Below are 25,605 nucleotides of genomic sequence, written 5' to 3' on the forward strand. Positions count from 1 at the left end.
GACTTTACATTTGAGTTATTGTTCATGATTCATAAGGCGATATATTTTAACATTTGCATTACATAACAACTACATTTACAAGCTTGTTCAAGTGTGATCAAATTGTGCAGTAGCCAGGGGCAGACTGGCCATAGGGAGCACTGGGTGTTTTCCCAGTGGGCCGCTGGGTAATTTGGGCCGGCCCGCTTTTTTTGACATGAAGTTTTAAGCATTGTCATTAGTGTCCTGCTGTGTGACACTTTCATCATCTAACTATTTTAAACCACATTTTATGATCTTGTATAACTATATATATATATATATATATATATATACACACATACTGTATATAATATATTACTATTATACTTGTTGTTTCCACAACCTCATATTAGCTAAGACAATAGTTTATTTGCACTTCTAGAAAAAAGTTGAAAGGTGATTAAGATCTTTAAAAACTTTGAAGAAATGCTGACTTGTCACAGCAGCTAAAATACACACTTTCCCTTGTACTTTCATGTACATTTTAACCTAACATCTGAATGTTGGGAAAAAAGTGATCAAACATCAAATATGTTATTTGTCTGATCTATAAAGTACTCATTTTTAGTGCTTTCTCTAAAAAACCCACTCATCACATTTACAGTGGTTTTATATGTTTTATAGTTTTGAAAATTGTTTGCACTGATGGGGCCCACTGTCATGACTAGCAGTCAATAGAAATGTCTTTTTTTTTTCATAATATTTTTTTTTTAATTGAGCCAGAAAATTAAATCAATAAGCCGGTGTGTTATGGTGTGGTGTGTTGTGGGCGGGGTTTAGTGGGCCGCTCTGGGCCAGAAAGTCCAGGGCCACTTTTTAGCTCAACGGACAGAGCGTTGCACAGGACCAGGGTACCTGAAGAGTGTCACGTGGGAACTAGCACAATCTGTGAAAGTAACTGTGGAATATAATTGAGCAAAATTGTCACAAAATCTGCATGAGATGAGACTGGTTTTAGGACATAATATATTGAGATATTAAACACACTGAAATTGTGTGCTCTCTCACACACACAGTACTCACCCTTTTGTCTATATACAGTACATGAGGACATACAATACACTGTAAAAAGGATCCTGTTAAATTTACGGTAAAAAACTGGCAGCTGTGGTTGCCAGAAATTCACTGTAAAAAATACGGTACCACACTTCAGGCTTTACTGGATGTAATTTTTGATGCCTGTATATTTTACCGTACTGTTGTTTATATTATTAAATGATAAACTTGATATATTAACCTTCTGAAACTGTAAAAATTTGCTTTTCACTTTATAATGTATTGTTACTCACCATAGTATTAACAGAAAGGAACATGATGACATGAAGTTCATCAATAGTGGCTCTTCCAGAAGCAATGACCAATAATCATGTAGAGACAGTGCTCAGTGCCACTCACACAAACACTAAACACTGTCAGGGTAACACGTGAAATTAAAATAATGCAATAAACATTAACTAAACTACATTATATATAACACAGAACACCCCAATGTAGATAAGTGATATTAAAAATAAGAAGAAACATAACTATTCCCATAAAATATAATGAAATATGATGGGTAACGCAGGGAATTCTGGGAATTCAGTTTCCCCAGTTTTTTAAACCGTAATTTTAACAATAATTTACCATAAAAATACATGTACTCTCTTGTTAAACATAATATAAATTTTTACCGTTAATTATACGGGAAAATCTTTTTACATGTAAAAATATGTAATTTTTACAACATTGTACTGTAAAATTACATGTATTGTCTTTTTAAATATATTATAATTTTTTAATGTATATTTTAAGGTAACTGCCCATTTACCAATTAGCTGTAGCATTTTTGCAGTCTTTTATCGTTAAAATTACGCACATTTTTTACAGTTTAGACGTCTGTTGTTTTTATCAGACTCATGCATGGGACAGACTACAACAGGAGGTCAAATGTTTTGTCTGCTAATTATTTCTGCTTTTCTAATTGCGTCCCAGGTGGCCAAAGTAGGAACTACAGTTGTGCACATGCACACCTTTGCTTGCAAAAATTGCAAGATTAAAGAAACATTAACTTAAATTAAAAAAATAATTAATGGATGTGACGTGTAAGGCACAGCGTGGACAAACATATGAGTAGTACATATACAAGCAATCTGCCTAACCTAACCACAACCCGAACCCTAAACCTAACCATAACAGAAACCAAAACAACGTTATTTTACTTACTTCTTTGCAAATGTAGTATCTCGCTAGTCAGAAATCAAAAGGAATGTGATGTCAAAGGCACAGCATGGGCAACTGTCGGGGCATGAACATTCACTACATTTCAATATATTGTTTATTTATTCCCCACTGATTCTTGAAATAAGAGACAAAACAGGTTTTAAATCTTAGTTTTTATTTTTAATATTAAATTAAATTGAAGTGGATATATTTATAGACAAAGGTCTCAGCTAACGAACAATGTAAAGGAACAGGTTTTTATTGAAAAAAATCAATTTTTTCTGAAAATTGACATTTATTCACTTCATAACTTACATCTTACTGTAATTTGTGTCAACTCCGTCAGACACACAAAAAGCATGCTATTTTAATTTGATCCTTCATACAAAAGTTTAAAGTCTTTAATTATGTAATAATGGTGTTCAGTAAAGGGGTCAAGTGATAAAATATCTTCAATACATTGTTCTGTTTTCACACTATTCTGAAAATTCTGAAAGAGTTTAATGGAATATTTTTCCATCTTAACCATGTGTTGTACACTGGAGCCATTTTTTCCCCCCTCAGTTAAAGCTGCCTCTATAACCTAAACTAAACTGCCAAATTTATCCCACAATTCTAACAAATATCACAATGGGAATGACGGAGTTGACATGTTGAAGCTGTGACCGCAGAGACTTAAATATTGTTAGTTTAAAATATGAAAAATCTGACGGAGTTGACGCAAAGTGAGGACACAACTTTGATAGACAGTTTTTTATGGAAAATATAATTTAAAATGTACTTTATGTATTGTTTGCTATCTTACAGATCCCTACCTTTCACTTGATATTTATGTTCATGAATTAGTTGCATTTTTAAATACTTTGTTTGGCAGTTTAACATTGTGACCACTTGCTGAGGGACAGGTTAAGTTACATGTGCTTCTAAATATAGAGGACTTTTTTTTTATGTAGGACATGTTATCCCTTATCTCAAGAATCAGTGAACCATATCATTGAACATAAGCCTACAGTCGACAGCATTCCATTCTGCAATTGAGTTTGCCAATCAGTCCTGTTCTCAAAAGCGTTCTTAATTATTTTTAATTGTTGGTCTACGTACATGTGTGTCAGATGGATGCTTTTGGAGCGTCTCACTGATTTTCAGCATCATAAATGTCACGTTTTTAGGACACTGTGTCAAGATAAAGGTAGTTGACACTTTAAAAATTGTATTTTAATTCTGTTGTCTCATTAACTCTTCTACCACAAACACTCACAGTTCTGCTCTCAAACGCAGGGCACAACAGCCAGTCATCATGTAGTATTCGCGTTTGTGCTGCAGCTCTCATCCGCGCGTCTGACATTAAATTCCTCAACTCCCCCCCCCCCCCCCCCCCCCCCCACACACACACACACAGTCCTGAGTCTTCCCAGCGTTCTGTGCGTCAGAGCTGTCAATGCTCTCTATAAAGCTGCAGCGGGCAGAAGGAGGGCTGCCGTACAGCGGGTCATTCACACACGGACAGGAGCCGAACACTCGCCTTCACTGGACACCCTCAACCAGAGAGACAGACACATAGAGAAAGAGAGAGAGGTCAGTACAGACGCCTGGAGAGGGAAAGCGATTATACAGCACAGAAATATGCTTATTGTATCACTGTGTGTGTGAGCCATGTTAAGCTCTTTAAGGTCTTGTTGTTTGCAGGCTGCAGTAGTTTATGGCTGGACTGTAGGACACTGGGAAAATGCCTTGTTGCATGAGAATTGGAATCCAAAAAGGTCTACTCTGTGTTTTGACAGCTTGCAGGTCAAGTTGTGTTGATGCGAAACCTTGCAGACATGACATGCATCTAGTTCTGCTTATGGAAATGACTTAATGTCAGTTGAGATCAGATGACATGGACGTGATATTTTATGATTCCAGTTACCTACAGACCTGCGGCGATGTGTTTTCTCAGGAGGATGTCGTGTAGCACTCAATGAACCCCAAGCTGGCGTGCAGTAATGCGTTTATTCTATTGATTGAGCTGAATTCACTTCCTGTCCATGCTGAACAAGAAAAAACCCACTGATGGAATCAGTAGCATGTTCTCCATTGTAAACACAGCCATCATGCACTCATTTACGTCAAACAGAGCAACTCGCCTCTCTTAAAGCTACAGTAACCTTTAAATGGGACACAGTCACTATAGCAACAGCAGAAATGCTGTAATGCCCTGCAGTTTTAAAGGGAATCTGGGAATTTAAAGGGAATGCTCAGCAGTGGACAGCTGCAAAGGAGCTTGGTCTTTTTTTAGTGTCACCGCATGACTGTCTTGGTGGGGGTGGGGGTCATGAATCTAGATGCTGGGACAGTATTGAGGTTCCCCCCATATCAATGTCACCCTCAAGGAACCAGCAACAGAGAGAGAGAGAGAGAGAGAGAGAGAGAGAGAGAGAGAGAGAGATACAGAGTTCTTGCTTAAACAGAATTATCGATTTCGGATAAAATTTCATCAAGATGTTTATGCCCGAACATGTCATTAAGTAAAATCGTAACCCAGTTTGGATACACTTACTGGACCCCTACACTCTTACAAATAAAGGTTCTTCAATGGTTCTTCAGGTTTAGCAAAGAACCTCTTGTTACCATGAACCATTTTTGATTGTATACGGTTCTTGTGTTGATATATGGTTCTTGAGAGATAAAAAAAAAAAAAAAAACGTCAAAAATGTGCAACTTTTACTCTGATAGAGAAAGATAAACAAACCAAAAAACAATTTTATTATGATTTTTTCAAGTTTTCACCCCTTACCCAAAATCCCTAATGCAATTCTTCTTCCATACAAATTTCTGCCTCAAACTCGTCCCGATCAATTGTGCTACAGATATGAGGGATGGCTTAAATCATGTGGCTTATGGAGAAGATGGTTGCCATGACTTTTATGAGTGATCGGGTGTACAAATTTTGCCTGGTTGAACGGGTAAAAAAGTCCAAAAGACTTAACACTGATATGTAAACAGTGATCATACTGTATCTCTGGATCAGAATGTCATTGAGACTTGGGGGCAAGTTAATTTCACCCAGGCCAGCAAGCAGTCATTCAGTAACACCCTGGCAACTGTCTAGCCAAACCCTAGCAACCATCCAGAGCACCCTAGCAACCGAATACCAGAACACCGTAAAGACATGGGGGTGGGCCCATTTGACTCAGTGAGACTCTTGGGGGCCTCTGGGGTATGGGTTTTGGCTCTTTTTTATTTGGGGCAGTGTACTGAGGCCCTTTGTGGGCCCCATGTGGCTCTTGAGAGCTCACATGTGCCCTTGCCATATATCTGCACAAAAAAAAAAAAAAAAAAAAAAAAAAATTCATAAAGACATTGGGGTGGGCTCTTTTGACAATTTTTGTTGAAACTGAGAAATTGAAATTATATTATTTACTTGTCTTCCCACCATGCTGTAGAAAGGGTCTAAATGATGTCACCTTCTGGGAGTCACAGTTTTATGTTCCTTTTTTTAAATGGGTGAAATCATGCATGCAGGGTTGCATGGTAAATGTGGGTCACAACTACATACTACATTTATGGTAATTAAAGTTATTTTATTTATTTATTTATTTAATTAATTATTTTTACACTGTGCACATTGTTAAACTGAAAATTAAGGTTTAATTTGAAATGGGAACTAAATTATGGTGATGGGAAATACACCCACCTGTCTGCTGACAGCACTGGCAACATATTTAGAAGAGCTTTTAATAGAAAATATTACCAACAGATCTGTGCACCTCAAGTTGCATTTGTGACTTCTTGTCCTGGAAGTACAGATGAAACTCTGCAGTGTTACACTATCTAGTAACCTAAACCTAAAATATAAAGTTGCCCAAGTGTTAAATAATCTGAACCTAAACCCAGCCTAACCCTCCTGACATTTTGTTAATTGACTGTGATTTGCAGTGATGGAGGTACCATAAATAAAATGTTAACCTAAAAATGTGCTTTATGTGGTACAATCTAAATTAACTAGTTTTATTCAAGTCAAAAATATTATTTAACATGTTTGAATCAACCTGACCACATTAAGTTACATTAACAAAACTACTTTTAAGGGTTAGATCAGATGGAGATGCTCCCTAAATTAACAATGTCCTTAAGGTATCCAGTCCTTAAGGTAACAATGTAGGTTACCACATTTTACATTGTAAATACATACAGTGACATTATTATTATTATTATTATTATTATTATTAATTGTTTGATTTTTGAGTTGTCATAGTACTAAATATAAACTTATGCTACAGCTAAAGTAAAATAATCTTAAACAAGTATAGGCATGATTAAAAAAGACAAGGAGTGCTATATTATTTCAACCCTGTCACGGTAAGTTTGAAATGTATATAATTTGAATAGATAACTAAATAAATAATGGCAGTATCACTCTGTTTTGATGTGGCATTTCAAAACATGCTCTGTGCCAACCCTGTAAATGTAGATTCAAAATGTTTTGGGTTGTAATGTTAGAGGGTTGAAGGCCAGTGCGAAAAAAGGCTAATAATGAAAACTATTAATTATAATTTTTGACTAAAAGTCAAATTTCCTGTACAGCTGCTTTGAAACGACATCTGTTGTGAAAAGCGCCATACAAATAAAAATGACTTGACTTGACTACTCTATTGAATTATTGATAATAAAAATAAAAAAATGATGAAAAAAATCTGCTGTCCCAGAACTAGGGGTGCATAAATATATAAACTTTCCGATGCATCACAATCTCCATTAGAACAATCTAGATAACGATTCTTTAATTGCAAGAATGATGTGGGTAAATCACTAGCATATGAGACCAGATTTCTCGTTATGTCTGTGTTTCTACACTGGCTGGTAAATGTTCAGATTTCACTCAGCAGTGATTGAGTAGTATAGTGGTGAAGAAGTTCATCAGTTCAAAGTTCCTTTCACTGCATGTTGAACGTAAAAGTTTGGTTTGACTCATTCTGTGTGTCCAAAGACAAGATCCACATATTCCATTTGTCATTGAATAATGTCTCTTTTAATATCCTTTGCGTTATTTACAGTCAGATGTTGATCAAAAACAAAGAAAACAGAAACATTGATTCCAGTCACACATAGAACGGATGCTGTAAAAAAGCTATTTAGCTCCACTCTCGTTAATATGCGCTCAACCAAAAAAACAGGTCAGCGCTAAATACAGGTCTAAATGGGGCCTAAAACATTTTGAGATCGGATCACAAAAACCACAAACATTGAAGCACCACCCCTCGCCTGTCAATCAAACATTGCGCTAAAACAAAAGTTTAAACTTTGCCGGTTACGAGTGGCTTCAAAAGGAAATAACCGTCCGATCTGAAAATTTTAAAAAGCGAATACAAACACAAGCATGAGAACTTCATGGATCTTCTTCAGTGTCTCTGATATCAACATGCACGGACACTTATGAAAAGCACAAACCTCTGCATCTTGGGTTAATACAGGTAATCCACTAAAATAATGGACAGTTCTGCTCAAAATATTGCATTTGACCTTAGATTAAATTTCAGGTACATCTGGGAGAAATAGTGCACCTTTTTTGCACTTTGTCTTTTCTGACTTTGTTGCGGTTTATTATCTTGCAGTAACACACTGACATAGTGATTGATGTATGTCGTCATGAAACAGAGACCCTCCCCTCCAAATCCGATCTCAAGTGCTCACAGGAGACACATTTAATCGACCAGGTGTAAACAGTGATGTGTCTCACCTGACCACATGTGATCAGATCACCCGAGATGCATCTTAATCCCAAGTGGAAACGGGGTCTTTTTAAAGGGACAGTCCCATTTTAGCTGAACTGTAAATACTTGCAAAATTAGGGTTCGGGTAAAAATTCTGCATGTAAACAATAAGCATGTAATAGTATTGATATATAGAGTATATATGGGTCAGTGAAAGATTAGGATTTGTAAGGGGTATTATAACAATGTAAAAAATATTGGATTATTATTATTTTTTTGCATAGTTCAAACATTTGAATAGTTTTGTTACACAATGTTAATTAAAACTTTCAATTAAATTTAAGTTTAAGTTTAATGTGTTTTTACCAAGTAATCCTGTCCAAAAGTCATGTGGTGTGACCGTAATATTGATTTAAATGTTTTTTTAGAAGGTCCCCTGTATAATTAACAGCATTAGCAGAGAGACAATTTCTTTCATATGTAAGCAAAAGAGACACTATAACTGAAATATACCCATATGAATCAGAATCATAAAGCAGAATCAAACTGTGACAACCCAGATGCAGGATGGCAATAAATAGGCTTTTATTTAAAAAAATAAATAAAAAAATACCCACAGGCGTCCCAAAACGAACAAACCAGAAAACAAAAACAGAACCAATATAAGTCAAGCAGAGGGCACAGGGCTAGAGGGACAGACCAAGGCACAGCTGAAGGCAGAGACCAGGGTGGAGCCGGAGGCACAGACCGGGGTGGGACAGGACAAAAGAGAGCCAGTGGAACAGGATGGCAGGAGACAGACCACGGGGGCCAAGGCAGTACCAGCCAAGGAGAGGAGGGTGGGGGAAACCAAGGTGGAGGCTCCAGTAAGGAGGTGGGGTCTGTCAGCCTGGAAGGAGGCTTCAGGAAGGGGATGGGGTCTGGCAGCCGAGGAGGAGGGTCCATAAATGGGGTGGGGTCCGGCAGTCTTGGAGGGTCCAGGAAGGGAGCGAGGTCTGGCTGGTCCAGAGACAGGATGAGGTCAGGCAGCCTCAGGACAGGGACGTGGCCAGGCAGACCAGGAGTGGGACGAGGTCAGGCAGCTCCAGGACAGGGTTGAGGAGAGGGATGGCAGTGGGTGCTGGGCAGGGGTCAGGCTGAGTGGCGGTGGCTAAGAAGGGGTGAGGCTTGGTGCTGGCCATTGGGCCGGGGTCAGGCTGGGCTATGGTAGGTTAGAGGTCAGGGTCATTGGCAGCCAAAGGAAAGAGCACGGAGACATAAGCAGCCCAAACATATAGAAGGGTGGTAGCCAGGTATGAGATGGAAAGATCCACTGGCGTACCAACCTCAGTTACCAGTACCAGGAGAGCTGCTGGCAGGGGAACAGCCTCCATGGCTGGGAGCGCTGTTTATTGTAGGGAAACAGTCTCCTTGGCCGGGAGCACTGGTGGCAGCAGGGGATTATTAATATCAAACCAATAAAAGGCATTGTATTAAAATTTTAATAAAAGCAAATTGTAGGTAGAATTTGCTAGTTTTATTCTAAAAGTGGTAATATTGATGATTGGAGAAATGCAAATTGGCTGAAATTCTGATGAAAAACAAACATTTCATTATATATATAAAAAAATTCACTATTTAATTTGCATTACACACTAAAAAGAGTAAAATCATAAAATAATTTAAGAATCCAGTATCCTGTGAATTATATCAGTGGTGAGTCAAAGGAACACAGATTTAATGAATTTCCTAGTATAGACTCTTGTGTACTGTAATTTGGCTAGTCTGTACTGTTATAATACCATCGTGAACATGAGCCAGTGAAAAGTGTCATGATTCTCAGCTAATGTCTTCCATAAAGACACATATGCATCCATTATGTCAGTGGAAAGAACTAATATACCTCCAGACACCGAGAGATTTTGATTGTAAGCCACACCTGTGTTTGCGCTCACGCGCAGATCAAACTCTGACACACATTCAGTTAGTCAAGGCTTCACACGTTACACGTTACGTGAATGTACCAGCTGCCTGGGTAGTGCCCACTGCACAGTGAACTACAAGAACAACTGTACCACATGTCAAAGAGACCTACAAAATCACCATAATTGGCAAGATGGGGAGTCCTAAAGCGTCCAGTGCTGAGTCAGGCGTTTTGGTGACATTTACAGTGAGCACAGGGGTCACCAGACTCATAAAACCAGCCCACCGGAGAACAAATCCAACTGGAGAAAAGATCAGTGTGGTTAATAATTCAAATAGGAAAATCAATCATGTGATCATCCCTAAACAATTATGATTTGTTATATTTGAAGTACAGTATACAGGCCAGTGTGCAAACACTACTGCTTCAAATAGTTCACATTTCACTTACAAAAAAGTACCAAAACATACCAAAACATACCAGACCATTACAACAGCTTTATGGACATGGTACCATGTAAACACTATGGTACTGTATCATTATGATACCAGTACCGTATCACGGTATCTCCCGATACACACAATACTTCACACACTCCATGTGTGAGATATGAAAATTAGTCTCTGAGACTTTGTAGCCAATGCATGTAAATGAGTAAATCCTTGTAAATGCACTGTAATAAATGACACCTTATAATAACAATACAAAAATAATATATTATTATTATTATTATTAATTACGGATGACATTCAACTTTCAAAACATGTTTTATGCAATGATCATTCAGCTTTGTTACATTCAATAAATCAACAAAACTGACCTCCCTACCTTAAACCTAAACCTAACCGATAGTGTCAGAAAAAGCAAATGTGAGATGAAAAACACAACTATGTCATTTTATGGTGCTTCTATGATACTTTGGGTTCATGTGTGGACTCGTGTACTCTTTGGGACTAGTACCCCGGTCCTTTACATCAGAAGAGCAACACTCTATCAGTCGAGCTACTGCACAATTTGGTCACACTTGAACAAGCTTGTAAATGTGTTGATTATTTAACGCAAATGTTCAAATGAGTCATACGCTATAGTAAAAGTGTTTAGATGTCATAAGACTGCATTGTGTGAGGTACTGAAAAGTACAGTATATACCTGAATATATACAGTATGTTACACAATATGCATTACTATGGAATTCAAATAATCTGATTAGAACAGTATCTTCCCTTTGCAAACATTAGACCAGTAGAACGAGTCTTTGAAACCACAGCATTTACATGCAAGGCACTGAGAGTCACATGACCAGCTGTGCCGTCACTAGAAAAAGGGATGTGTTAACACTTGCTGTCCAGACGGGCCAAGACACAGAATATTTCACATTCGCTGCAGAGCGCGCTGAACAGTAAGAGGAAACCTTTTTAATGTACTATGATTTCAGTCAACAGATTCTTGAGACATTTTGCAGTTTAAATTCTGTCTTGGGAGATGACAGTCATTGTGTTGGGAGTGTCAGACGAGTGACACTAACGCTACACTGACGGAGCTGTTTTTAGAGTTAATACTGTAGAATAATGCACAGATATTAGGCTGTGATTCTTAAAAACATATGGTAATGATATTGTTTATGCTGTGGTTATGATATAAAGTACATATAATTACATGCATATACACAGAACACTGCATGTTACACGAACTCCAACTTGAGATCAAAATACCTGTGCAGGAAGAATTGGTGGTTTAAATGTTTTGAGAGTTTGGAATTCCAATCAGCTTCAACTTGTGTATACTGTGAGTCAGTAATGGCCCTACACATCAAAGCAAGTGCGCTCAACAGTCGTCTGGAGATGGCTGGTTCCTCTTCTGTTTTTGGGCCAGTTGTGAGTGAGTGGTGTGACCCATCAGAGGTGTGACAGACCACATACTTCACAGCTGTGAGGCCCGCCTACAAAGTAATGATATTACAGTAGAAGTGTATGCGTGGACCATTTATGTATGCATGTGTAACTCTCGTTACTGCTTACTTTACATAATGACTCTTCATTTGGCAGATCTTTGATGCTTTCCCTATAGGTTAGTGTTGTTGACTGTGATGAGATTGGAGTCTTTTTACAGTGTAGGGTTTCAAAAAGTGCTGATTACTAAAATACATTATTATTATTATTATTATTATTATTATAACCTTTATTTTACCAGGTTAATCCCTTGAGATTAAAAATCTCTTTTCCAAGAGAGACCTGGCCAAAATAGTTGCATAAAACAATTCAACAATACACATACAACTTAAAACAAGGGACAATCGATACAGGCACAGATGTAGTAAGTCTAACTATACATTAACACACTGACACTGACCAAAGTTATATAAAATATATAATCTTCAACATGTCTCCTGAAATCACTTAAAGGCACCAAACACTGCTGTCTCACTTTAGGTACTAATTCAGGTAATAAATCTTCCGATTGTAAGCTATAATGTAAATTGCTCTGAATTTTAACATAAGTTGTGACATATAATGGTAACTAACCAACCAGTGCTTTACAAATAAATACATACCAATGCAACAACCTACGCATATTTAACGAAGGCCAGTCAACCTTTGCATACAGTACACAATGATGAGTTAAACCTATACATCCTGTAATGAATCTCAGAACCCCACGATAAACTGTGTCGAGCATATGTAATGATGAAGCTGAAGCATTTCTGTATAAAATATCGTTTTTTTTTTTTTTTTTTTTTTTCTAACATTCAAATAAAAACAATACTTATTTCTAAAATAGAATCCCAACCTCACTCTCAACTTCCTCACCAAATTATCAATGTGTGGTTTAAATGTCAGACTATTATCTAATAAAATACCTAAATATTTAAAAGTGGACACAATCTCAATTGCAGCCCCTTGTACAGACTTTATTGGAATTAAGTCATTCTGAGATATTTTTGATTTAGTAAAAATCATAAATTTGGTTTTGTCTGTGTTTAAAACTAATTTTAAATATTGAAGTTGGGTTTCTATTTTTTCAAATGCTTCCAAAGCAGTTTTCAATTTAAAAGCAGAACAACAAACAGCCATATCATCAGCATGAAAATGAAAATTTGTATCATGAACATTACATCCCAAATTATTAATATAAATAATAAACAATAGGGGACCCAACACTGAGCCTTGTGGGACCCCTTTAAAAACAGATAAAACATCTGAAAAAAAGTCCATCAGATTAAACACACTGTGTTCGTTCTGAAAGATCATTAATAAAACATCCAATTGCTTGTTCAGACAATCCAATCTAAGGCTATCTTTATAGCAGTACATTGTGATCCACTGTGTCAAAAGCTTTAGATACAGTAGATCTATAAAAAGAGCAGCACAATGCTGCTTTTTTATCAAGACACTGAATAATATCAATCACTACATTTCTTATCGCAGTTATGGTACTATGATGCTTTCTAAAACCCGACTGAAAATTATTTAAAAGAGCACAGCTTTCCAAATACTCTTTTAGTTGGTTACCTATCAAGGTCTCAAGGATCTTAGCTAGAACTGACAGATTTGATATTGGTCTATAATTATTCATAAGCAAGGGCTCAACACCTTTTAACAGTGGACAAACAAATGCCTTTTTCCAAATTCGAATATACTCCTAAAAACAAATCCTGAAAGTAGCTACATGCTAACTCAACATCCAGTATTACTGAGATCCTTCTCCAATCAACTAAATATAAATCATGAATAACATATCGCTCCATAAAGTGCTTTGTATTATGTTTCAAGATAAAATGAGGTTTCATCTTTGGGATCCTTGTTTCCCTCACTGCTGCTATGATACAGTGATCACTTACATTGTTTGAAAGTGTACTTGTATGGAGTATTCGTTAAAAATAAATCAATAAGAGTTTTGTCTGATCTTTAGTGTATGGACATGTAGGAGAAGAAATTAATTGTGTAAAATTCAATGAATCACATGATGATTTAAAATCATTTGATGCTGCAGTCAACCAATCCCAATTAATATCACCAATGAATTTTTGAAACAATACCACCCAAGCAGGCAAGGGATTCCTTAACAGCTGATGGTGGTCAATAACAGCCTAAAACTGATAGACAACACTCCTTTGATACTGTTCCTTTTAACAGTATCAATTCAAACAGACTTTCTATAAGACATTGACATAATCATTATATTTACAATAATATAGCTATGCCACCAACTCTCCATGGATGGTCAGCATACTTTATCTGATACCCTGAAATTGAAACCTCACTGTCACTGATTTCTTTATTAAGCCAAGTCTCCGAGATCACCATAATATCAACATCAGTTAATTGAGCCCAAATGTGAACCATATCCATTTTAGGAAAAAGGCTGCGCACATTTAAATGAATTATTCCCAATCCAGACCTTGTCTTAAAATCAGAAGGTGTTTGAATACTGTGTGTTTCAGGACCTGGATTTGGTTTAACATTACCAGAAATCAAAAAAGTAAAACAATTAAGAGCTTAAGCTTCATGTTTTTACATGGTACTACAGACAGATTTTTTTGTGCGAACCGGTGTAGAATTACATAAAAATCTACCCGTTAAAATAAAATACTGTGTTAACACATATTGACACATCATATTAACAGGCAATAAGAACTGATTATGGCATACTTCACTGACATACTTAGAGTCTGTCTGTATAAAATAAGTTCAAGTAATGTCTGTAGATGACCATGACAGGACTTCCAAATATGATAAATAATTTTTTATAAATAATCTTTGTTGCAGCGTAGACTACTGTATAAATTTGGTGGGCACCGTTGACTAGCGGTGCCACAAACATGCAGATTTCTCAAATCCGGATCCTTCTGTGACTAATACTCGTCAGACACTCACAAGAATGCTTCATGTGCCAACTTTTACAAAAAAGTTGATAAACAGTAAAATTGGACCGTAAAATCATTAATCACCGCAGACAGATATGTAGGATGCTGGCTTGAACTGCAGTAGGAGATGTCCAATCATCGTCAGCATAACAGCAAAAATATAAGACTCATAGGCAGGGGGGCCTGGGTAGCTCAGCGAGTATTGACGCTGACTATCACCCCTGGAGTCGCAAGTTCGAATCCAGGGTGTGCTGAGTGACTCCAGCCAGGTCTCCTAAGCAACCAAATTGGCCCAGTTGCCCAGTTGCTAGGGAGGGTAGAGTCACATGGGGTAACCTCCTCATGGTCGCTGTAATGTGGTTCTCCCTCTTGGTGGGGCATGTGGTGAGTTGTGCATGGATGCCACAGAGAATAGCATGAAGCTTCCACAGGCACTATATCTCCACAGTAAAGCACTCAACAAGCCACCCAGATTGAGGCAAGTCACTACACCACAATGAGGACTTAGAGCACATTGCAAATTGGGGAGGAAAAAAGACTCATAGGCCAGTAAACAGCTTCCCAAGAAGTCTTTTTCATCAAGCAGTTTCAGTCCAGTAACATTCAGTCACTTTCATGAGACATAACCAGCTCAAAAACACATAAAACACTCAGACTTCCAATCATTAACATTTGGAAACCAACACAACATGCAGTACAGCAGCCATCTTGGATTACTATATATTTGCAGTGTATGTTTTGAGCATGCATTAAGCTGTCTTGTGATTAAGGGCACAAAATATTTAACCAGCTGTCACACTGAAAAAAAAAAAAAAAAAATCTTAATGAGCATCTTTGTCTTGTTTTCCAGTAACTAACTGTATCTGGCAATCCTAACAATACGTTTTATAGTATTGTTTTTGATTTACCTAAAAGGCAAAACTGTACAAGATAGGACTTGTTTTTAAAGAATATATAAAAATCTACCAGTGCCACAAGACAAAACACACAATTCAAGATACATTCTCTGAAAACGGTGTTTCACAAAAATCTAAGATATGGCTTATTTTCCCCGTCCATACCACATTCTGAGTAACTAACCATAAATGCACATTAAATATATACTGTAAATATATATATATATATATATATATATATATATATATATATATATATATATATATATATATATTACCGTTCAAAAGTTTAGGGTCACTTACTCATTCTTTATTTCTTTTTTTCACATTTTAGAATAATAGTAAAGTCATCACAACTATGTTATAACAGAAATGGAAATATGGGAATTATGTTGTGACTAAAAAAATCTAAAATAAATCAAAACTAAATTATATTTTAGCATCTTCAAAATGGCCACACTTTGCCTAGATTTTGCATATATATATACAGTGCATCCGGAAAGTATTCACAGCGCTTCACTTTTTCCACATTTTGTTATGTTACAGCCTTATTCCAAAATGGATTAAATTCATTATTTTCCTCAAAATTCGACAAACAATTCCCCATAATGACAATGTGAAAGAAGTTTGTTTGAAATCTTTGCAAATTTATTAAAAAGAAAAAAAGAAAAAAAATCACATGTACATAAGTATTCACAGCCTTTGCCATGACATTCAAAATTGAGCTCAGGTGCATCCTGTTTCCACTGATCATCCTTGAGATGTTTCTACAACTTGATTGGCGTCCACCTGTGGTAAATTCAGTTGATTGGACATGATTTGGAAAGGCACACACCTGTCTATATAAGGTCCCACAGTTAACAGTGCATGTCAGAGCACAAACCAAGCCATGAAGTCCAAGGAATTGTCTGTAGACCTCCGAGACAGGATTGTATCAAGGCACAGATCTGGGGAAGGGTACAGAAAAATTTCTGCAGCATTGAAGGTCCCAATGAGCACAGTAGCCTCCATCATCTGTAAGTGGAAGAAGTTTGGAACCACCAGGACTCTTCCTAGAGCTGGCCGCCCAGCCAAACTGAGCAATCAGGGGAGAAGGGCCTTAGTCAGGGAGGTGACCAAGAACCCGATGGTCACTCTGACAGAGCTCCAGCGTTTCTCTGTGGAGAGAGGAGAACCTTCCAGAAGAACAACCATCTCTGCAGCACTCCACCAATCAGGCCTGTATGGTAGAGTGGCCAGACGGAAGCCACTCCTCAGTAAAAGGCACATGACAGCCCGCCTGGAGTTTGTCAAAAGGCACCTGAAGGACTCTCAGACCATGAGAAACAAAATTCTCTGGTCTGATGAAACAAAGATTGAACTCTTTGGCCTGAATGGCAAGCGTCATGTCTGGAGGAAACCAGGCACCACTCATCACCTGGCCAATACCATCCCTACAGTGAAGCATGGTGGTGGCAGCATCATGCTGTGGGGATGTTTTTCAGCGGCAGGAACTGGGAGACAAGTCAGGATCGAGGGAAAGATGAATGCAGCAATGTACAGAGACATCCTTGATGAAAACCTGCTCCAGAGTGCTCTGGACCTCAGAGACATCCATGATGAAAACCTGCTCCAGAGCGCTCTGGACCTCAGACTGGGGCGACGGTTCATCTTCCAACAGGACAACGACCCTAAGCACACAGCCAAGATAACAAAGGAGTTGCTACGGGACAACTCTGTGAATGTCCTTGAGTGGCCCAGCCAGAGCCCAGACTTGAACCCAATTGAACATCTCTGGAGAGATCTGAAAATGGCTGTGCACCGATGCTCTCCATCCAACCTGATGGAGCTTGAGAGGTCCTGCAAAGAAGAATGGGAGAAACTGCCCAAAAATAGGTGTGCCAAGCTTGTAGCATCATACTCAAAAAGACTTGAGGCTGTAATTGGTGCCAAAGGTGCTTCAACAAAGTATTGAGCAAAGGCTGTGAATACTTATGTGCATGTGATTTTTTTTTTTTTTTTCCGTTTTTGATTTTTAATAAATTTGCAAAGATTTCAAACAAACTTCTTTCACGTTGTCATTATGAGGTATTGTTTGTAGAATTTTGAGTAAAATAATGTATTTAATAAATTTTGGAATAAGGCTGAAACATAACAAAATGTGGAAAAAGTGAAGCACTGTGAATACTTTCTGGATACACTGTGTTTGTGTGCGTGTGTGTTTGTGTGTGTGTGTGCAAAAAGCTATTACCATACTCTAAGAATGTACAAACACAGACTTACAGATAACAGCAATACAAAAGCAATATAAATACCCTTACACCATGCAAATGCTTAGACTATTTAAAGGTGCAGTATGTAAGATTCAGAAACCCTTGTTATTAATGACACCTGTGGCCATTAAGTGTACTGCAGCCAGCTAACTGTTGCTCGTGCTCGTGCACACACTCCGTAGGGAAGCGAGCATTGACCAAAACAATGACGTAACGTACAAAGAGACTGAACGTGATCCACTGGCATCATGCTGACAGATGAGGTAGCATAATTCAAATGACACAGTTATGATTGTTTTACTACAAACTTTGAGACTGTATATTATAATTGACTCTCCAGGGCTAAAACAAAGTGTGGATATAGGTCTGGCCATGCGAGACTCTGGTTTGAAGTAATCACTTTTCTTTGCATGATAATTTGACTGCATTTATACGATAGCCTATATTGGCGTTAGCTAGCTAGCCAGCTTTATCAATAGCTGTTAGCTAAATTTGGTGGATGATGACAGTAGCTGTTAATAAAATAGGCTGTACATTATAAATATGTTGACACAATTCAGTATAGATTCAATAATAGAATATATATATTTTCTGTATAACCAAGTTACGTTACACTAATGAATGGGTCTTTTTGCATTATCTTGAACATTGTCTAGCATTCATTTCATGTGTTATTGTAGTTTAGCTAAAATGACACCGATCAATCCTTATGGCACTATATTTCACATGCTTTGCAGTTATATAAGCTTACCTGTCCATTAAGAAAAAAAGCCAATTCAGGATCAGTTTTGCTCCCCAAAACCGAACGAAGGTCCCTCCAGGAATCAAATGCCCTGCCGATGTTCACTCTAGTTTTCGATCATGTTCCCGCTTAGCCAGATGGGATTCAGTAGATAAAAGTGTTTTTTTTTTTTTTCTTTTTTTTTTTGGCTTACTCAGAGTTTGTGTAGGAGTCGGTGTTGTGCTGAGAGCCGGACGTTTGCTGGATTCCATCTCTAAGATAATGTTATCTTAACAGATGCAGACTGTCTGCTGACGCTGTTGAATAGCAGAAGAGAAGCAACTGTCTGAGGCAAGGCTCTCGGGAGCACACATAAATATAATATGCAACCTAGGAAGTCTGGGAAGGGCTCATTACATGAAATTGTGATGAATATTACATGAAAAATTGTACATATTGCACCTTTAAGATATGCTTTGCTGTGTGCAATTAGGCTGTGTTCCATTCAACTTGGTAAGTCGGATTTCCCAAATTCCTACTGGGAAAAGTGCAATGGAACGCCACTTGAAGTCGTAATTCCAACTTGGAAAGTCGTGCAGAAATTTTAAACTCCGATTTCGCAGAGATGCAGGTGCGTGACGTCACACAATCATGTCGGCACCCCGGATGATATACAAAATAAGTGATAAACATTCACTTATATTAAATAATATTGATAAATGAGTCAAAGTTCCTACATTACATGATATTAAAACTTGTTTAACAAACGTTAGCAGAGCTGTAGTTGTTTAAAAACATGGTAAATTCTACTCTCTTTTGATAATCGTATCGCTGTAGCACAAATGCTAGCGTTGCAGATTGTTTATCAATCGGGTTGCAAGGTGACATCTCTGGTGACAGTCAAACACTTGCTAAGCTAACGGGAGCATTGCAGATCTGGCAATGGAATGCATTTATGGTTGGAGATCGGAGATATCAAGTAGGAATATCCCACATCCGACTTTAATGGAACGCAGCATTATTGCAGCCTGACTCAATTAAACAGTTAAAGAGCTACACTACCTACAATCCTGTTGTCTGCATGCTACGCAAACACCACCCCTGGACTTATCTTGTGCAGTTTTGCTTTTCTGGTGAATTGATCTTGTTTAAGGATGTTTAGACATTTTACAGTAAAACAAGACCAATGTACTAGTTAAGAATATCAAGTCAAGTCAAGTGTCTTTTATTGTCATTTCAACCATATACAGCTAGTACAGTACACAGTGAAACGAAACAGCGTTCCTCCAGGACCATGGTGCTACATAAAAACAACATGAAACAACATAAAACAAACACAGAACTACATGAGACTACACAGAACTAAAAGACCTACACATTTCTACATAAAGTGCATGTGCAAACGTGTGCAAACGTGTGCAAACAGTACAAGACGGTACAATAATTGCTGAAACAGGACAATAGGCACAGTAAGAGACAGTGCAGTGCCAACCAGTACACAGTTCTAGTGTGAAAGTGTCAGATGAAACAGGTAGTGCAAAAAGATACTACAATATAATAGAAAATGCTGTGAATGTAAACACAACATACTATGACATAGTATTCAGCAGATACACTTATACTATATATGGACATAGCATTGGGGTAGCAGCCAGGTAGAAGTGACATGAAATGAAGGACAATATTTTATGAATACAGTTGCAGCAAAAACAATTCGGGAAGAAAATTACATTAAATGTAGAGAACACGTGTTAGAATAGCTGTGTGTGTGTGTGTGTGAATAGGATTGTATGCAGTGTATAAACATGGTTGCAGAAACGGTTCAATTTGTACACACTGACCATTCTAAGAAGGATCATATAAAGAGAATCAGATTTTCCCAGAGTCATCTCACTGTGAATGTGGCGACAGTAATCCGGTCTGTGCTTACCAAAAAGCTGGAAGTGTTGTTGATGTGAAATGTCCACAAGGTGTCGCCAAAAGCCAAGTTGTGTTTTTAGTTGGAACTGACAGTCAACAGGAATGCATATTTTATTATCTATACACCCTAACTCAGACCTCAACCCGAAACCTAACCATCAGAGGAGTAAAAATGCAACTTCTGCATCACGCTCATGATTCATGTTTACATGAATGTGATTAATTCCTGGTTCCCACAGGACCAGAGCCTGTGTCTCTAAGGCTGCTTGTGCAACACACTATCAGTAATGTTAGAGGGAGATGTGTTCACACTTGAACTGATGCAAAAATGTCTGGTGGGGGATGACGCTTGTCAGTAATACTGCTGAATGGGGTCGATGTCAGAGTATATTAACTTTTGGAATTGCTATGTCAATTTTCTGTGTGATCATGAATCATTTCTGCAGATTCTCCTGGAGAATCCCAACATTAGAAATGAGTGGCTGAAGTTATTTTTTAACAAGGTCATTTCAGTCATGTTAACGTGTTAACGCTGTTAATGTACTAATTTCACATGCGAAGAGTTTAGCCAATAACAGGGGACCTTTATATTGAAGTTTTAAATGTACAGCAGAAAAACAGTTTACTGCTCACATGATCAGTGAATGTTCAGCTCAGATGCAGGAAATTTTGTTTTTCTGCAAATGTTTCTGCACATATGAAAGACAAAGAGACAGTGAGATGGACATGAAGGTAATCATTGCAATTTACATTAAATTTGGAGAACACATGGTAGAATAGCAGTGTGTGTGTGTGTGTGTGTGTATGTGTTTGTTTGTGTGTGTGTGTGCACGCGTGTGTGTGTCTGTGTGTGCGTGCATGCATGTGTGTGTGTGAGTGTGTGAGAGTGTGTGTGTGTGTGTCTGTGTGTGTCCAGCTATTCCCTACGTCGTGGGGACATTTAGTAAAACCTGAAATTTTTGACATGTGGGGATAATTCATGGGGTCCCAGTGATGAAAACTGTGTGAGTGAGTGAATGTGTTTGTGTGTGTGTGTGTGTGTGTGTGTGTGTGTGAGAGAGAGAGAGAGAGTGTGTGTGTGTGTGTGTGTGTGTGTGTGTGTGTGTGTGTGAGTGTGTGATTGTCTGCGTGTGTGTGTGTATGTGTGTGTGTGTGTGAGTGTGTGTGTCTGTGTGTGTGTGTGTGTGTGTGTGTGTGTGTGTGAGAGAGAGAGTGTGTGAGTGTGTGTGTGTGTGTGAGTGTGTGTGTGAGTGTGTACAGGTTTTGCTATACTTACCAATACCAAGTATTGAGAATCAACCTGTTCTGTGAGGACATTTCTGGTTGTGAGGACCTTTTGGGTGGTCCTCACAAGGGAAATGGCATATTAAATAATGTTTTTTTTTTTTTTTTGTTCTTTATATTTAAAAATGCAAAAAGGTTTCTGTGAGGGTTAGGTTTAGGAGTAGGGTTAGGGTTAGGGGATAGAATCGTCTTGGTTACTGAAGTAACCTCTGATCCCTGATGAAGGGAACGAGACGTTGTGTTTATGTAGTGACACTAGGGGTTCGATCTTGAAAGCCCCAAACACCTTTGCTTAAAATAGAAAAGGCCAATGAAAATTGGTGAGTGGAATTTGCATACCACTCTCCGCACCAGACATATGGGTATAAAAGGAGATGGTGTGCATCACTCATTCAGATTTATGCTGAGGAGCCGATAGAGAGTCCCGGTCATGTCAGCGGCCGGTTCAGCGCCACGGCAGGAGGGACACGTCTCATTCCCTCCATCAGGGAACAGAGGTTACATCAGTAACCAAGACATTCCCTGTCTGTCACTCACTCGACGTTGTCTCAATGTAGTGACATTAGGGGTTCCTATAGGAAATGCCGCAGGCGCTGAACCGTGTCACGAGGCACAGAAGAGTGGACACGGGCAAGCTGCTGCGTGCCTCGCAGGGAGCGCTCAACCATGTCGTGACCTTCCAGCGAGTTAGGTAAGGCGTCTCCCTAGTCCCGTTAAGGGGAGAGAGGGCACTAACCCAAGTAGGCTACCAGAGGTGCCTTTCTAAATTTGCAGTTAATCAATCTCCTGCCGAGCACTTTTTAGAATAGCGCTGAGAAGTGCTCTTCCCTTTCCAGGAAGGAGAGCACTACGGAGACCACATCCTGCCAGAGGGAGGTTAACATGTGGAGCATACCTCACATGGACTTACCAGCGGGGAGGTACACATATGGAATGATACCACAGCAGGACCCTATCTACAAAGAGGGTACGCAGCACAGTGGCCAAGACAGAGAAAGCTCTGAAAAGGGGAGACACGGGTTTCACCTAAAGGGTAAACCAAACAGTGGAAACTCATCACACGGGATTACCAAAGGGGAATCACCATGCATGGAGCACTGAGCCCAAGCAAAAGGGCTCACCTGAAAAGGGGAATACCACGAGTACTGGGCCTGGTGGCGTTACTCCTCCGCTGAGTTCGTCACTGAACAGTGCTAAAGAATTAAAGAGGCATCTGGAGTTCACCAGTATGGGGAACTGTTGTGGACAAAAGGTGCACATTATCACCTTTGTAAAAGGGGAAAGGCACAATGCAAGCGATACACCCAACCGGCCACCCGGTCTACCTGCTGTTACCGCGTAACACTTGGGTCGAAACCAGATCTATGCGTAGTTATAAAACCTTGCAAAAGTATTGGGTGTAGACCAACCCGCAGCTCTGCATATATCTGCTAGAGAGACCCCCCTTGCCAGTGCCCAGGAGGATGCAACACCTCTAGTGGAGTGCGCACGGACTCCCAAGGGGCACGGCAAGTCCTGAGACTGGTATGCGAGAGAAATGGCATCCACAATCCAGTGGGCCAACCTCTGCTTGGAGACAGCTTTTCCCTTCTGCTGTCCTCCAAAACAGACAAAGAGCTGCTCCGAGTATCTAAAGCTCTGCGTGCGGTCCAGATAGATGCGCAGGGTGCAAACTGGACACAGCAACGACAAGGCCGGGTCTTTCTCCTCTGAAGGGAGCGCCCGAAAAGGAGTGGTGGGAACTTTGGTCACATAACTGGGCTGGGGTCTCAAGATCACGTGAGAGTGTGCCGGCCCGAACTCCAGGAATTCGCTGGTAACAGAGAGCGCCTGCAGGTCCCCCACCCTCTTGATGGAAGTGAGAGCCACCAGGAGGGCCATCTTCAGAGATGGAGTGCTGAGCTCGGCATGCTCCAGGGGCTCAAATGGGGCTCCCTGTAGGGCAGGGAGGACCACAGAGAGATTCCAAGAGGGGAACAGGCGTGGTCTAGGAGGATTTCGCCTTTGAGGAACCTGTTGATCAGGTCATGCTGTCGTGAGGGACTGCTGTCCTGTGTATCATGGTGAGCTGCTATGGCCACATACACTTTCAGGGTAGAGGGAGACAGCCGTCTCTCCAGTCCTTCCTGTAAAAAAGGCAGCACAGACCTGACAGCACATCTCTGTGGGTCTTCCCTACGGGAAGAACACCAGTTAGTGGAAAGATGCCACTTCAAGGCATACAGCCACTTCATAGAGGGCTTACCACCGCTGGCGGAAGACCTGCTAGGTCCGCCCGGAGGACGGAGACACCCTCGCCCCGCACTGTAGTGGAGAGGATGCTACTGAACCTGGGCAGGCATCTGGCGAACTGGATCATGTGGCCAAGGCAAATCGTCCTGATGAGCCACAGCGAGAGGATGGAGAGTGCTAACCAGGCCTCCAGACTCCGTGCCAGTGGCACCAGGGGATGACTGGACTTACCGTGCCCAGGCAGGGTGGTTTGCGGCAAGGCAGAGCAGGCGCCCCACCTGGAAGACAGCCCAGGGGGTATGTGCTGCTCCACAAGCCCGCAACGGTGGCCGGTGACTGGTGTTGGCGAGTGACCCCAGAGACCAGCACACTTACCAGTTTGCCAGCTGTCTCTTGACGGAGAACGAGGGAACAGGAGGTACTCGTGTTCGCCTGATTGACCGGAAAGGCTTCCTGCGCCTGGCCATCGCGAGTGCGCTGACCCAGGGAATGAGGAAACTGCCGACCATGTGGGCGCCAAGGCCCAGAGGGCACCCGGCGATATAATACTTACCATGTACTGGCCCAGGGGCGATGGTGGGGCTGGTGAGTTCGCCCGGGCCAGACCGGTCAGAGTCAGTCACCTCATCCCCGGGTTGTCCATGCCAGGGCCGCCTCGAAGCCTGTCCGGTGTTCTTGGGGGCTGGCTGACAGGCAGGTGTGGCCAACTTCCCGTGGGAGGATCTTCTTCTCTGAGGCCGACATACGGGCTCCGATGGTACGGGAGCCGGGGCCGGCACCGCAGGGGAACGGCTCTGGCGAGAAGCAGATGGGGCGCGGGACTTCGGTGGCCAGAAGGTGGCCGAGTCACACCGCAGCAAGGGGTCTGCTTCCTCACGGTCAAGAACTGATGGGCAAGATCCTCGATGGCGTCGCCAAAAAGCCCCCCTTGGGAGATGGGCGCACCGAGAAAGCGGACATTCTCGTTGTCACGTATCTCTGCAAGGTTGAGCCACAGGTGCTGCTCTTGGACCGGAGTGGACATCGTCCAGCCCAGGGCACGCGCTGTGACTTTCGTCGCCCATAAGACGAGGTCGGTCGCAGTACACAGTTCCTGCATCAGCCCTGGGTCGGTTCTACCCTCGAGCAGATCTTTCAGCACCTTGGCCTGGTGAACCTGCAGGATGGCCATGGCGTGCAGGGCAGAAGCGGCCTTGGAAGGGAGACTTGGTCGGTCGCACCAGGTGGCTGCGCCCTGTGGGCATAAATGCACCGCTACGGCATGCTCCACCTGAGGGAGCTGGACATATCCCATAGCCGCTCCGCTATTGAGGGTAGTTAGGATGGACGAGCCTGTGAAGCATGTACGGGCAGCTTTTATTTTATTTTTTTAAAAGGTGCCTTCCACGACTTCGTTAGCTCCTCGTGCACTTCCGGGAAGAAAGCCAAAAACCAATCATCCAGCCGCGAATGCTCAGGGCAGGGTGGAGGGTTCCACTTCAGCCCGATATTCGCAGCCACCCGAGCAAGCACGGCTGCCATCTCAGCATCCGCCTCATCCTGTGCTGTACCGCCTGTGGGCGGGAGCTCAGAAGATTCGTCCGCTTCCGATAGCAGTAGCCCACCCTCTGATGCTCG

General features: G+C 40.5%; 1 protein-coding gene across 2 annotated transcripts in view; it reads left to right on the plus strand.

Moving 5' to 3' along the window:
- The first annotated feature begins 3,646 nt into the window (after positions 1 to 3,646).
- The window catches only part of LOC127436185 (adenylate kinase isoenzyme 1), a 34,038-nt gene continuing 12,079 nt past the window's right edge, over positions 3,647 to 25,605 (plus strand). The window contains exon 1 of one of the 2 annotated variants that reach the window (XM_051690190.1): positions 3,647 to 3,798. The gene's annotated coding sequence lies outside the window, so the exon portion shown is untranslated. Of the gene's footprint in view, positions 3,799 to 11,126; positions 11,219 to 25,605 lie in introns of those variants that run through there. The other variant, XM_051690199.1, reaches the window with a different exon arrangement.

The sequence above is a fragment of the Myxocyprinus asiaticus genome, chromosome 4, assembly GCF_019703515.2.
Source record: "Myxocyprinus asiaticus isolate MX2 ecotype Aquarium Trade chromosome 4, UBuf_Myxa_2, whole genome shotgun sequence".
Lineage (NCBI taxonomy): Eukaryota > Metazoa > Chordata > Actinopteri > Cypriniformes > Catostomidae > Myxocyprinus > Myxocyprinus asiaticus.